Source organism: Pleurodeles waltl, chromosome 10, assembly GCF_031143425.1.
Source record: "Pleurodeles waltl isolate 20211129_DDA chromosome 10, aPleWal1.hap1.20221129, whole genome shotgun sequence".
In the NCBI taxonomy this organism is placed as follows: Eukaryota; Metazoa; Chordata; class Amphibia; order Caudata; family Salamandridae; genus Pleurodeles; species Pleurodeles waltl.
In genome coordinates, this window is record NC_090449.1 from 674,306,343 (window position 1) to 674,320,836 (window position 14,494).

General features: G+C 46.0%; 1 protein-coding gene across 2 annotated transcripts in view; it reads left to right on the forward strand.

Annotated features, from left to right (window-relative positions):
• Positions 1-14,494, forward strand: part of ZMYND11 (zinc finger MYND-type containing 11) — a 572,905-nt gene that overhangs the window by 325,399 nt on the left and 233,012 nt on the right. The gene's annotated exons all lie outside the window — the stretch shown is intronic.

Genomic DNA, 14,494 nt, shown 5'->3' on the forward strand with positions numbered 1-14,494 from the left:
AGATGCAGGTAAGGGGTGAGGTTGAGTTCCACCACCATCTCATCTGTGCTAGACATTATTTTTCTAAATGTTAAGATTACTTTTTAAAAATCTAAGAACTATCTCTAGAACTTAAATCCAAACTTTTACAAACTTTTAAACTCTAAAAGAAATGCTAACCGGGACTTACACAAGGTCCTAGCAGGACTTTTAAAAATTGAGAAAAATATCTAAAATTAAAAAAATCAGTTTCTAATGACAAGTTTTGGAATTTAGTTGTGTGATCAGGTATTGGCTGAGTAGTCCAGCAAATGCAAAGTCTTAGACCCCACTGCTGATCCACCAATGTAGGAAGTTGGCTCTGTATATACTATCTCAAAGCCCCCCTGTGCATATGGTAACGTAAGTACATCCCAACGTATCCTGGGTTGTTTACCCGCCCATGCCAGTGTTATCAGGTGTGTCCTTAACGTTTTGAAAAAGTGTTGCAAGAGCACAATAGAGGGATGTTGGTGACTAGATAAAGAAACTTGCAGAGTGTAGGAAGTTGGCTTTGTATATACTATCTCAAAATAAGAGGTTGTGTGCACAGAGTCCAAGGGTTCCCCTTAGAGGTAAGATAATGGCAAAATTAGATAATTCGAATGCTCTATTTTGTGGTAGTGTGGTCGAGCAGTAGGCATATCAGAGGGTAGTGTTAAGCATTTGTTGTACACACACAGACAATAAATGAGGAATACACACTCAAAGACTTAACTCCAGGCCAATAATTTTTATATGGAAAAATATATTTTCTTAATTTATTTTAGAACCACAAGATTCAAGATTTGAAGTAAATACATCAAATGCAAGGTACTCCACACAGGGAATTAAGGAACTTTGAATTAGAGCAATAACATACACAGTTTTAGTTAAAATGCCAATAAGCTATTTTAAAAGTGGACACTGCAAAAATCAACAGTTCCTGGGGAGGTAAGTACTGGTTAGTTTTTCAGGTAAGTAAGGCACTTTCAAGTTCCTGGGTGTGGGCAGCCCATCATTGGGGGTTCAAGGCAATTCCAAAGTCACTGCACCAGCAACACAGATGCAGAGGTCAAAGGAGGGCCCAAAACACATAGGCGCATATGAAGAACAAGGGTGCTCCGGTTCCAGTCTGCCAACAGGTAAGTACCTGCGTCTTCGGAGGGCAGACCAGGGGGGTTTTGTTGAGCATTGGGGGGGACACAAGTAGCCACACAAAGCACACCCTCAGCGGCACAGGTGCAGTGTGAGAAGCAGGTGCCGGGTTTTGTATTGGAATCAATGGAGGGTGCAGGCAGGGCACGGGGGGGCTTCTCAGGCCAGCCACCAACTGGTCTAGGCAGAGGGTCGCCTGAGGGTCACTCCTGTACTGGAGTTTGGTTCCTTAAGGTCGTGGGGGCTGCGGGTGCAGTGCTTGGTACCGGCATCGGGTTCCTTGTTACAGGCAGTCGCAGTCAGGGGGAGCCTCTGGATTATCTCTGCATGTGTCGCTGTGGAGGTCCAGGGGGGTCGTCTCGGGTTATTCACAGGGTCGCAGTCGCCTGGAAGTCCTCCCTGTAGTGTTGGTTCTCTGCAGCTCGAGCCTGGGGCGTCGGATGCAGAGTGTGAAGTCTCACGCTTCCGGCGGGAAGAGTGAGTTCTTTGAAAGTTGTTAGAAAGTTGCAAAAAAGTTGCTGTAGGTGAACAGTGCTGCTGTTCTCTGGAGTTTCTTGGTCCTTTAGATTTCAGGGCAGTCCTCTGAGGCTTCAGAGGTCCCAGGTCCCTGTCGGATGTGTCGCTGTGCAGTTTAATTTGAGTCTGGAGACAGGCTGGTAGGGCTGGGGCCAAAGCACTGTCCTGGAGGGTGGCTACACCCTCTTTGTGCCTCCTCCCTGAGGGGAGGGGGGCACATCCCTAATCCTATTGGGGGAATCCTCCAAACTCAAGATGGAGGATTTCTAAAAGCAGGGTTCACCTCAGCTCAGGACACCTTAGGGGCTGTCCAGACTGGTGGGTGACTCCTCCTTGCTTTTCTCATTATCCCCTCCAGCCTTGCCGGCAAAAGTGGGGGCAGTGGCCGGAGGGGCGGGCATCGCCACTAGATGGGAGGCCCTGGGGTGCTGTAACAAAGGGCATGAGCCTTTGAGGCTCACCGCCAGGTGTTACCACTCCTGCAGGTGGAGGTGAGAAGCACATCCACCCAGTACAGGCTTTGCCCCTGGCCACAGAGTGACCAAGGCACTCTCTCCCCATGTGGCCAGCAACTCTCCTGGTTGTTGCAGGCTGGCAGAAACTGGTCAGCCTAGCTCTAGGAGTCGGCTGGTATTCAGGAGGCATCTCTAAGATGCCCTCTGGGCGCATTTTACAATAAATTCCACACTGACATCAGTGTGCATTTATTGTGCTCAGAAGGTTGATATCAAAGTTCCCAGATTTCAGTGTAGCCATTATGGAACTGTGGAGTTCGTGTTTGACAAACTCCCAGACCATATACTCTTCATGGCTACCCTGCACTTACAATATCTAAGGTTTTGCTTAGACACTGTAGGGGCATTGTGCTCATGCACTTATGCCCTCACCTGTGGTATAATGCACCCTGCCTTAGGGCTGTAAGACCTGCTAGAGGGGTGACTTACCTATGCCACAGGCAGTGTGAGGTTGGCCTTGCACTGTGAGGGTAGTGCCATGTCGACTTAGTCTTTTTCTCCACACAAGCTGTGAGGCAGTGTGCATGTGCTGAGTGAGGGGTCACCAGGGTGGCATACCACATGCTGCATCTCTTAGAGACCTTCCCTGGCATCAGGGCCCTTGGTACCAGGGGTACCATTTACAAGGGACTTATCTGAGGGCCAGGGCTGTGCCAATTGTGGGAACAAAGGTAAAGTTTGGGGAAAGAACACTGGTGCTGGGGCCTGGTTAGCAGGGTCCCAGCACACTTTCAATCATAACTGGCATCAACAAAAGACAAAAGGTCAGGGGGTAACCATGCCAAGGAGACATTTCCTTACAGAGAGGATCACGATCTTCATGTCAGCCACCCTGTCTGCTATGGCTAGCGGCAGGCTAGACCATCTGTGCACCTGATACCCTAGTTGTGTCATAGCCTTGCTATAATTGTATTGAAGACCCTACCCTGGGTATTTAAGACTCCAGATATTTCACACGGTCAGTGCCCCCCAGTAAAGGTATGGTGGTCAGTGTCAAAACAGAAAATTATCGCTTTGGACCAGTTAATGCTCAGGCCTGAATAATGACCAAAGTTAATGTATTTACGTATTCAACTGAGGGGGGCAGGCTCTCCTATGGGCATCTCATAATGGAGTGCGGGGGGTCCAAAGGGAAGGGACTTCGAATACTCTTTAGAACCCCCCCCATCTTCACTTCTAATAATCACAATGTGGATACTGTTACAAGTTTGTAAGGCTTTTCTGACCAGAATAGTATGTTTTGGCATCATGTATTTGATTTTATTTTAAAAACTGTATCAGAACTTAACTGTAATGTTTAAATATTTAAACATAGAATAATTGTGAAAAATTCTTAGTGTTCCCCCAGTGTTTTTTCTTTTTCACTGGGGCGCCGCAACGTAAAAAAGTTTGAAGACCACTGTATTATGAGCACCATGTGAGTGTTGGGGTTTTTCACATACAACACCATATTGTCACCGCATAGTGAAATACTGAGAGGTAGCAGCATAAATATTGATACAGAGATTGCATGTCTTTAGTGGAGGACAGACACTAGGGGTTCCAGTACTACCACAAATAGTAATGTGGGTAGAGAGCATGCCTGCCAAGTGCCTCTATGAATATGCACCACTTCAGACATAGCCCAGTTGATATGTATCCGCGCTACCAGGTAAGTGTATAGCAAGCAAATCCATTGTATGAAGGTCGAGGGGCTATCCATGCGACTTGGGATAGTAAACATGTATTCCCATTCAATGGAGTCAGAGGCTTTAGAAGCGTCCAGTAGGCCTGCCGCTGCCTTTAAGAGGGGGTTCAGTTGATGCAGTGCAGCACAGATCATGCCCACATTTGGGTAGTTGAGCTGGCGGGCTATATCCAGATTGGTTCGCCAGCACCAAGCTAGGCAGAAGTATCTGCAGCCTGGTCACCAGGATTTCGGATAGGATCTTGAATCTGTATTAATTAAGAAGAGTGGTCGATCGTACTCACAGGCCTCAAGCCCCATATTGAATTTTAGTAGTGCAATAATTAGGGCTTCCCTGAAGGAGAATGGTAGTATCTGCTTGTTATATGCTTCCTCATATAATGCGTAGAGATGGAGTTAAAGGGTATTTGCAAATTCGTTAAAGAATTCACTGGTCAGGCTGTCAAGGCCCAGTGTTTTGCAATTGGGTAGCACGCATATGGCATCTTTTTTTATCTTCTATTGTAATAGGTTGAGTATGGTATTCTTGCTGTCCTGCAGAGAGCCATACCAGAGCAACATCAGCTAGATAGTCAGTGATGTCCCCTGCTGAATCAGAGTTGTGTGTGCCTTATAAGCGCTTGTAAAAGTGAGTGCAATTTGCCAGGATTGTGCCAGTATCATAGTGGTGTGTGCCCTCAGGGGGACATTCTTAACAATGTGAGCGTGGACCCAGGGAACCTTTATCTTGCCAGCCAAAGTGCAACCTGAGCTTCCTCTCTCTCCATATGAACTTGCCACGTTTCGCCAGGACAGGTATCTTGTCAGCTGTGTCATTGAAGTTGGTAACTTGTTTGCAAATGGCAGCTAATATACTGTGGTGAGGATGTGTCTCATAGGTGTGACCAAGGGTCTGCAGTGTTTGCTCTATCGTCTGCAGTTGCGTACGTACTGATTTCAGCATGCCAGCCTGCGTGCTAATGCAGAGCCCCCTAATAGGGACCTAGAAGACCTCCCAGAATGTGTCTGCCCCCTCCACAGAGCCCACATTTTGCGTGAAATACACAGTGATGGACTCTGTGCTGCTGCCTGGGGGCGGGACCTAAGGCCCCTTTAAATTTCATCACGCGCTCCCCTTCACTGGTCGCGCTGGACTTCGTGCTGCTGCCTGGGGGCGGGATCTAAGGCCCCTTTATATTTCATTGCGCGCCCGGTTCGCAGGTCGCGCTGGGCTCCCTGCTGCTGCCTGGGGGCGGGACCTAAGGCCCCCTTAAATTTCATCGCGCTCCCGCTTCGCGGGTCGCGCTGGACTCCGTGCTGCTGCCTGGTGGCGGGACCTAAGGCCCCCTTAAATTTCATTGCGCGCCCGCTTTGCGGGTGGCGCTGGACTTCGTGCTGCTGCCTGGGGGCGGGACCTAAGGCCCCCTTAAATTTGCAAAGCCCGGGCCAAGGGTGGGCCCATCTGGGCCCTCCCGCCTTGTGTTGTTAAAAGTGTTATTTGGGTGCTGGCTATTTTACTTAACATAATATAAGTCGCTTGTGGCGGTGCTAGGCTCCTTAAGCACCAGAGGTTCAATAAACCTTACCACTTTTCTTACGCAAGAATAAGTGCTTTGGGCAATCTTTATAATTTCTGGTGATGTGATTTGTATATTGTTAGTACCCTGCAATGGGAAAACGCAAAGCCGTGGATGTTCCACCTCGTCAGAACAGCACTAAAAAATTGAAAAAGCATACTAAAAATCCTGTGGGTCCTGCTAACAGCAAAGGATTCAACCCCCTTGAACAAATTGACTTGTTATTTAAGGAGGTTGATGAACTTTTGAAAAGTAATCCCCATCCACCTACAAAAAAGTGTGAATCTTTGGGTATGGGGAAAATACCAGAAATCTTCACCAGGAAGAAGACACAACCAACACACTCTTCAGTTCTGACCTCTCCAAGTGAGGATTCTCCTGCCCCTAGGGGTGAAAGTGCCCATATGATAGTAGCTATTCCCTCCAGTTCTGTGGTTGTTCCGTTTAGTCACTCGGATTTCCCTTCTGTGGGTATTATGGCTATCCCCCTCCCCCCCACTAAGCCCTGAGATTGTAGTGATTCCTAATCTTCCATGCTCTAATCGATTTGGGCTACCGGAGGAAGAGGGAGATTTGCCTACCTGTGTAACACACATTCCGCATGGAGATGCTACTGAGAATATTAGTCACCAATATAAAGCGCTTGCTTCTGATGGCGCGCAAACTTCGCATGAGAATGTCAATTTAGCCCTCGTTTTACGAAAGGTGGATGAAGTAAGGACTTTGTTTGTATCTTTATTGGGGTTGATGAGAGAGAACTTAGTGCCAAAAATTGGTTGTAGCTGCCAGATAACAAAAAAGTAGGTGGGGCTGGGAATGAGTGGGGGGAAAACTGTACCTAAGCAAGGACTAAAACCAGTTATTTCTCTCCCTAGGATAGTGACGAACCCCCTCCCATTAGATTCAATCCCACCCCATGCAGAGAGCAATCCGACTGAATCTGTAAGGTCACACCAGAAGTGTACTGGAGCTTCTAATATTAGGGGCACCCGGGGGGTGTTTACACTGCAACACGGCCCAGCCCTGTGGAAGATGCACTTGAGGGGGCTGTTACATCTTGTGGGTTAGGTGGAGCAGTTGGCCCCCATGGGACCCCCATTGGCTCTGGTATCTCCCTGACGGGTATGTCACGGCAGGCAAGACAGGTACAACACCTGGGCCAAACAAGTAGAGCCAGCACTATCTTTTTGACTAATGTTCCTAAATTGCTACCTGGCTCCTTCAAAGATCATGAATCTTTGACCAATAAGGTTATCCACTTGTTGCGCTTTAGATGTGATTGTCTCTCGGTTATTCGTTAGGATATCCACAAGGTAGGAAGATATAGTCAACCAGGGCTAAATCATGATTATATCTCTGTCTGCTTTACTTAAAAAACTATGGCGGATCATCTCATGCAATTTATAACCCGAACACGTGATCTGTGGGTCATGAAAAGGGTTGGCATTAACCTTTCTTTAAAACCACCTTGCATTCGTACAAAAAGGATTACTAACGAGCTAGCCCCGGCCCTGGAATGTGAATCCCCCGTGGACCACAAGTCCTTCCATTCTTTGAACGCAATTGATTGACTAAATAGTAATCGGGATGTGTGGTCAGGTGTTATCACTGGGGATAATTGTATGGAAGAGGGACCCCAGCCCCAATAACAGCAATGGCCTAGCCAATCCCGAGCTTTTAATTTTAACATGGAATGTAGCTGGTCTTCGTAAGAAGCTAGGGGACTCGGAGTGGGCTTCTTTTATTAATAATATTCACATTTGCCTGTTTCAAGAGACCTGGGCTGATGAGAAAACTTTTATTGATGGGTTTCTTTCATATAATATTCCTGCCCAGCTATTGGAGAAGGGTCAAGGCCGTCTTAAAGGGGGCTTACTCATGCTTATCAACAAGGACTTGCAATGTGAACATTGTTGGTTCAAAATAGACTCTGTGGATCTAATGGGAGTTCAATTTACCTTGCATCGGGAATTCAAAATTATTGTTATTAATGTATATGCGAGATATGCTCCTAGAGTGCTTGAGTCTCAAACTCTGATGCAGTTGACAGAATTTCTTGACTCCCTAAATCCCCCATTTTATTTAATAATAGCAGTAGATTTTAACTGTGCTTTTGAACCCTCCAACATGATTACTGGGTTAACAGACGAGGAAGACGAGTTGTGGGGAATCCCACAGCTAACGATCAACTACCCGTGCACTCGTTCTCGAGTAGCCCTCCAGCTAGCTATGTTATGTTTAAAGTATGGTCTCAGGGCTTGCAATGGATGCACACTCTCAGATTTAAATTTGGCACCTACCTTTAAACGAGGGACGTCCTCAAGCGTAATAGATTATTTTTTTACTTGATATTAGGTCATGGTCTCTATTAAAGGACATGAAAGTAGAACCCCGATGTGAAAGTGGCCATAACCCTTTGTTACTATCTATGGATGGGGATGTTTTTAGGAGAACCTCGAATTTACAACACACAGAGGTTTCCTCTCCATTGTTAAATAATAATTACACTTATGTCTCATGGCCAAAGTTTTTGTCTGGTTCGAATTCGATGGCTGGGATTTATAAAGTGTCTGTAGATGAGCTGGCAATCTATGAGGAACATGAAACTGATAACATCCCTATCCTAGACATTCACCAAGAAATGCTTAAGGGTTTGCAGAGGTTCTTCTATAAAAAGATTAGAGCCAAAGTGGGTGATGTTTTTCCAAGGGTGACGGAGGATGGTATAATGAGGACTGCAGTAGGGCCAAATGCGAATTAAAAGGTTCTATTAAGTCTGGCTCTCCCATAGAGATTCAGTCAGCTAGGCGATCATATAAGAAGGCTCAAATATTAGCAAAAGGCTATGAGAAGATTCGATTTGGCAGGGTCTGATTCTTGCCTCGGAAAACAATAATAATGTGATGTTTTGGGAACTACTGGCCAGAGGGCAAGCAGGGGGCAGGAGGCGCATAAGGAATCATTTTCAACCTGAGATGTGGGTAGATCATTTTACCCATCCCTATGCTGCCCCTCAAAACCCATTAGTTGGATATCCCCGGCACATGATTTAACTACCCCATGGCTGGGCAGCTGGGGTGACTGCTCTGAACCACTCGTCTCCTCCTTAGAGGAAACTAAAATCACAATTAATTCACTAAAATCAGGAAAAACGCCTGGGCCGGCAAGATACCAGGTGACCTATATAGATCAGAAATAACTATTTGGTCCTGGCATATTAATTTGATTTCAAATAGAATCGCTGCCGGTGGTCCAATTCCAAGCACTTGGAAGGGTGCTGAGATAATCCCTGTTTTTAAAAAGGGTCATGCAAATTCCCCTGCCAACTATAGACCCATTAGTTTGATTGATAATCTGCAGAAAATCTTTGCTAAACAACTGCTAGAGAGGTTAACTAGTTGGGTCCAAGAACATCAGGCCCTTTCCGTGCTGCAAGCAGGCTTTCTTTCTAAAACTAGCACAATAGATCAGGTCTTTAGATTGACCCTCCTGTATTGGAAATATGTGGTCCTCGCAAAACGACCTCTTTTTGTCGTCTTCGTGGACCTCAGATCTGCTTTTGATTTGGTTTGCAGAGAAAAGCTCTGGGAAGGATTACTCCAGATGGGCGTCCCTACCAACCTAGTTCTTCTCTTACAACGGCTACACAATTACACATATGCACAAGTTAGGTGGGGCAACCAAGGAGAACTGACTGATAAGATCCCTATACGGAGGGGAGTTTGCCAGGGCTGCGTTTTGGCTCCCACACTATTTACGCTATTTATTAATAAAGTGGTACAAATCCTGTCCTCATGCACAAATGACGCTCCCACACTAAATGAGCAGAAGATCCCAATACTGTTGTTTGCTGATGATTCTCTTCTTATCTCCAAGACTCATATGGGCCTCCAAATCCTTGTGGATAGATTCAAGTCCTTCTGTGATGACCATGGATTGGAATTGAATGTTAACAAAACAAAATTGATGGTGTTTACCTCTCGCAGTAGCCGAAGATGCACCATCAATTTGGATGGAGCCCTACTAGGTAGAGGTAAGATCATAGACTACTTGGGCGTGAGGCTCTCAAATAACTTGCCCTGGGAGGAACAAATCGGCAAAAGTGTGGGGCTTCTTCAGCATAGACCGGCTTCTATCCTGCGCTTTTATAAGAATTCTGTTTCTAAAGCTGTATCCCCAGCCATCAAAATTTATTTGGCAACCTCTGGTGCTGAATTATGGGGATTCTCTGAGAGTAAAAGATTAGCAGTAGGAGAAAATAACTTTGCCAGGGCCCTACTTGTGTGTCCCCAGAGTACTCCTCTGATCCCTGTGTTTTTGGACCTAGGTTTTAACCGTACAGTAAATTTGATAGCCCTAAGACCTTTGTTATACTGGGTAAGGATTTGGACTGTTCCGGAACTTATTGTATACAGAGATTCAATATTTTAAGGAGGCCAGGAGCAGCTACCATACCCTGGGTTATGCATGTATCTAACTGGTTCTCTGCTCCGGGTCTACGAAGGTTTTGGGAAGAGCCACACAACTTGGAGAGAGCTGAGAAGACCCTCCTGAAGACAGTATATTGGTCCCATATAAAGAGTGAAAAGGTCCGTTGTACATTCTATGGTAGATTGACCAATTTATTCATCGACCTCAAGTGGTATCCTCAGTTTGAACAATATCTTGATTTGATTCCTGACTTACTGGGGAAGGGTCTTTACGCATGCTTCTGCTTTGGAAGCCTCCCGCTGCTATCTTTAACTAAGAATTAGGGCGGGCCCGCCCGCATCTACTGATCTTTGCCCAGCTTGTCTTGTTTGCACAGAAACCATTGAACACTTTGTTCTTTTGCCCTGCTTGCACGACTCCCACATCAAAATGGATCCGTGCAACCTGCCGAGATCTGGGTTTGAGGCAGTGTTTTACAGCTATTAGGATTTTAAAGAGCAACACTTCCAAAAATGTTATCCATGCGGTCAGCAAGTTCCTTGCGACAGCTTGGCGTATACGACATCGCTCACTAAAATACATTTTTTATTCTATGTTAATATTTATTTAGGATCTAGGAATGAGAAGGCATGAAGAAAAGGGATGTACTGCTATGTTTTAATCTATGTATATGTACATCGAGTTATTAAGTTAGTTTCCATCTTTCTATTGTATGTTTTTAAATTTTGTTATTAATGATTTTTTTTATGCTTTGATGGCCTCAATGACCGAATAAAACTATTGTTGTTATTATTATTACACAGTGATGGTGGTTTGAAACTCTCCCTAAACAAAGGGCAAGAGGGCTGTTGCCAGGTAGCACCTCCTAATCTGTCTGGGGGTGTGAGTAAGGATCACTGATGCGAGGTGCACTGGCGCATGATCAAATAGTGTTTTAGAGAAATGGGACATTTCAGACATTCAAGCACAAACATCTCGGATGACGAACCAATAGTCCAAATGGGACCATGACCCATGAACAGAGGTGAATGTGCCTTCTCGCCTAGTGGGATCTTGGAGTCTCCAGATGTTATCAATCCCATTTTCTTCCATCCCAGCCCAGAGGATCTTGGTAGAGGCTTAGCTTGCCAATCTGTCGCTGCTGAGTGGTCGAGGGCAGGGTTTTGGTTTGTATTCAGGTTCCCTCCCTATATAATGGTGGTCATTGTGAGTTGGAGGAGGTGTCAGCATAGCGCCATGTAGAAATCAGAGTCATCTACGTTTGGTCCATATGTTTACACCAGAGTGACAGGGGTACTACAGAGACTTCACTGATCTATCACATATCGACCCTGATCATCTCTTAAGGTGTTGGTAAGAGAGGAGGGGATCCCTTTTTACTCTAATACCATGACTTCCTTCTAGTAGGAGGAAGCTATCCTGTTCACTGCCCATCGTGTGTCTTTAGTGTGTCCCGCCTGTCATGTCAGATGTGTTTCCAACAGAAGTGCGGTGTGGATATTGTGACGATCTAAATACGCTAGTCCCGATTGTGTTTTTCATTGGTTGTTAAGGCCTCGCACATTCCATGTTAAAAGCGAGATATGACCCAGAGGCAGTGCTGTTGTGTCAAAGTAGTAAAGGAGCACAGAGTGACACACAACATTTGTGTTGTATGGTTCACAGACTTTTTACAACAAGTGGCAGTTATGCTCTGACAATAAAAACAACATAAACCCTTCCCACCTACTTCCCACATTAGCGTCTCAATCATGCCAATGACATTCCCATCATCCAAGAACAAAAACTGGAAAGGATGTTTGGAATCATGTGTCCGGGTAGCTAAACATTCCCATAAAATCTGAAACATCCAGAATGTTCGGGGTGCTACCGCAGGGGAACTGCCAGTAGCCCAACTCAGCCTCCAAAGTCCAAGGGTGCCATTGTAGCCCAGAGTGTGTGGCACACCACAGCAGGGCCCACATCCATGTGGGCTCAGATAGCCGGGTAAGTAGTGTTATGGAGGGGGAGTATAGAGTTCAGTGGTCATCATCTTCCACGGTGTTCAGTGGTCATCATCTTCCACAGCAGATTGCTTCTGTCGACTTGGTTAGTCAACTTAAAATATTCCATTGCTGCCTTGGGATTTGCAAAAATCTTTTGATGCCACTGATATTCGATAAGAAGGAACGCTGGGTAGAGCATAGCATATGTTATTCTTGCTTCAAGTTGTCTCTTGATGGGAATAAATTCTCTTGGGGAACGCCTGCACTGTTGTCATGAAATCTGGAAAGGAGGAGATGTTGTTGCCTTGATAGGTAGGATCTCACCTCCATATCTTCGTTCTTGACATGAATAACTGTGAGAACATTTCCCATATTTAGGCATTTGTTAGTTACTGTTTGTAGGTCATCTTCAGTGGCATATATGCATTTTTCTGCTGTTATGATGCAGGCTGTTTTTGTCCAGCTTCGTGCCATATGATCAGTTTCAAGTTTAGTGTGTCAATTTTCCCATCAATAGATGATAGGCTCTGATGCATGGCCTGTATCGTCCCCTCAAACGCTGCTGCGCCCTGCGGCGCCCTGCGGCGCATGATCATGCACCAGGTCAGCCAGTTCATCTTGCGGGGACTTGGTGGCTCGCCTGGTGTTGAATGTTAAGCAAGTCTGTCCTCTGACTGTTTTCCCCTCGAAGTCCCAGGTTGCCAACCAGACGTAATATATAGCAGGCACTCACGTTCGCTTGTTCAGGAATCAGGGGTGGGGTGTGCTCAACAATGTCTGCCCACTGGGTCCTAAGTGGAGGCCAGTTGCCCTCAAGCCCCATCCTGAGCCCGAGAGGCGTTTGGGTGAGCCACCCGAGCCCAGTCCACAGCCAATCTCTAACAGCACGCACAGAGGGTCCTCCAACCACCGTAGCCCCAGCCGGACTCCACGTAAAGTTTGACGACTCACCGTAAGGCAGAGCTCCAGATGTGTAGGCCATCTCTACCTCACATAGCTTGTTCTGCACTTTATTTCAGCTTGCCAGCGGGGCACCTGGCAGACACCCAACCTGTCGAGGACAACAACTGCTCCAACAGCACAGGGGGCTGTGTGTGAGTTCCACTCAGTGGGTGTAGAGAAGGGTGATTACTTTGCTGCAGTAGGCTGGGGCCCACACAGCTTATGCATGCCTTGGGGACGATCCAGGCTAGTGCTGCTGCCTGATCCGCAGTCACATGCTTACCCTCCGATCCTACCTTGAAAAACAACCCCAGTAGCTCAGTTGGGAGGGCAGGTGTCCGTTCGTTCAGGAGCTCCTCGTAGAGCAATAGTAGCCCCCTCCTCTAGTCAGTGGACTCTGCTGCAGCACTGTTGCCAGCCACGATTCTAACCTAATCTGCATGAAAACCGGAAATTTCAGGGTATCTGGACCCCCGCTGCTCCCTCACACAATGCCACCCAAATATTTGATGCATTGAGGCCAGACGGCAGGATAATTATCGGATATTATTTCCTGGCTGGCCGAGCAGCACCAAAGTGCGGCCATGTTGTCATGGGCTGTCTGGCGCCTCAGACTTTCTGAAAAGTAGAGACCACACAGAATTTGTAGATCCATAGCCACTACTTTATTTCCTGTGGAGCATGCCTAATAAATGCCAAACTGTAACATAAAATACTACTTTTTGTCATTGATGTGACCAAAACCTTTGGAATAAATGGCCTGCGGCAAAAGTATTACCAGCCTACATTTCCAAACTTCTTCCCGAAAGAAAAAACTATCCCAGGTATGTTAATGAATATATCTATGGCAATGGAGCATGACAAACCAGTCCTATGTCAAAGGAGGTTGAGAGGAGCAACAACCAAAGTAAAAAGCAAAAGTGAATGGCTACAGTTTTCTTTTAGAAATTTGGTCAGTTATCAGGGACCCTTCCAATCTCGGACATTTTTTAAAACTTAAAATGCAGTCAACAGCTGAGTGGTGGTATCCTCTTCACTTCATCATTACCAAGAGAGCCTTGCAAATACCAAACTGAGAATTTATGGCCAAAGGTGAAGTGTGCAATATTGACTTTAATCATAGCAACTCCAAAAAAAAACAGAGGAGGTATTAGAGCATCCTAGATTTATTCTTATCGGCACGTCCATCAAATTGCTTACATTATGTCCCTCAACTGGACAGTTTAGGCTTTTGAGGGAAAATCTTCTGACTTGCTGGTCTACATATTAACATGGGGAAGAGTTATAATCTGATGAAACCCTCAAACGCTGTTATTATCTGAACCAGCCACATATTCAGCCTTAGAGGACACTTCCAGTATTGAATGTAAGGTATCATGCAAGAGGCCAAGCATATGTGTTCCTCTTCTCTCTGTAGGGTGTTGATGTACTCTACAAAATGTGCACCTTATTGTGTAAATGATGTGAAAAGCCTCAAAAGAAATGTTGAAAATGGTCTGTGGCTTGGACTCTTTGGTGTGAGGAGCATGTGTGCCTTGATCTTGCAGTGGGTCAGAGCCCTGAATCTATGGCTGTTCGCAAAGAACGTATTGGTGGCTGGTCGAAGATCTCAGTTTGCCCCGGAAAGAACCATTGCTGGCTGCATCTGGCCTAGCCCCAGTGGCACACCAAGATGGTGACTGGTCAAACTTGAAGGTCAAGGCCTAA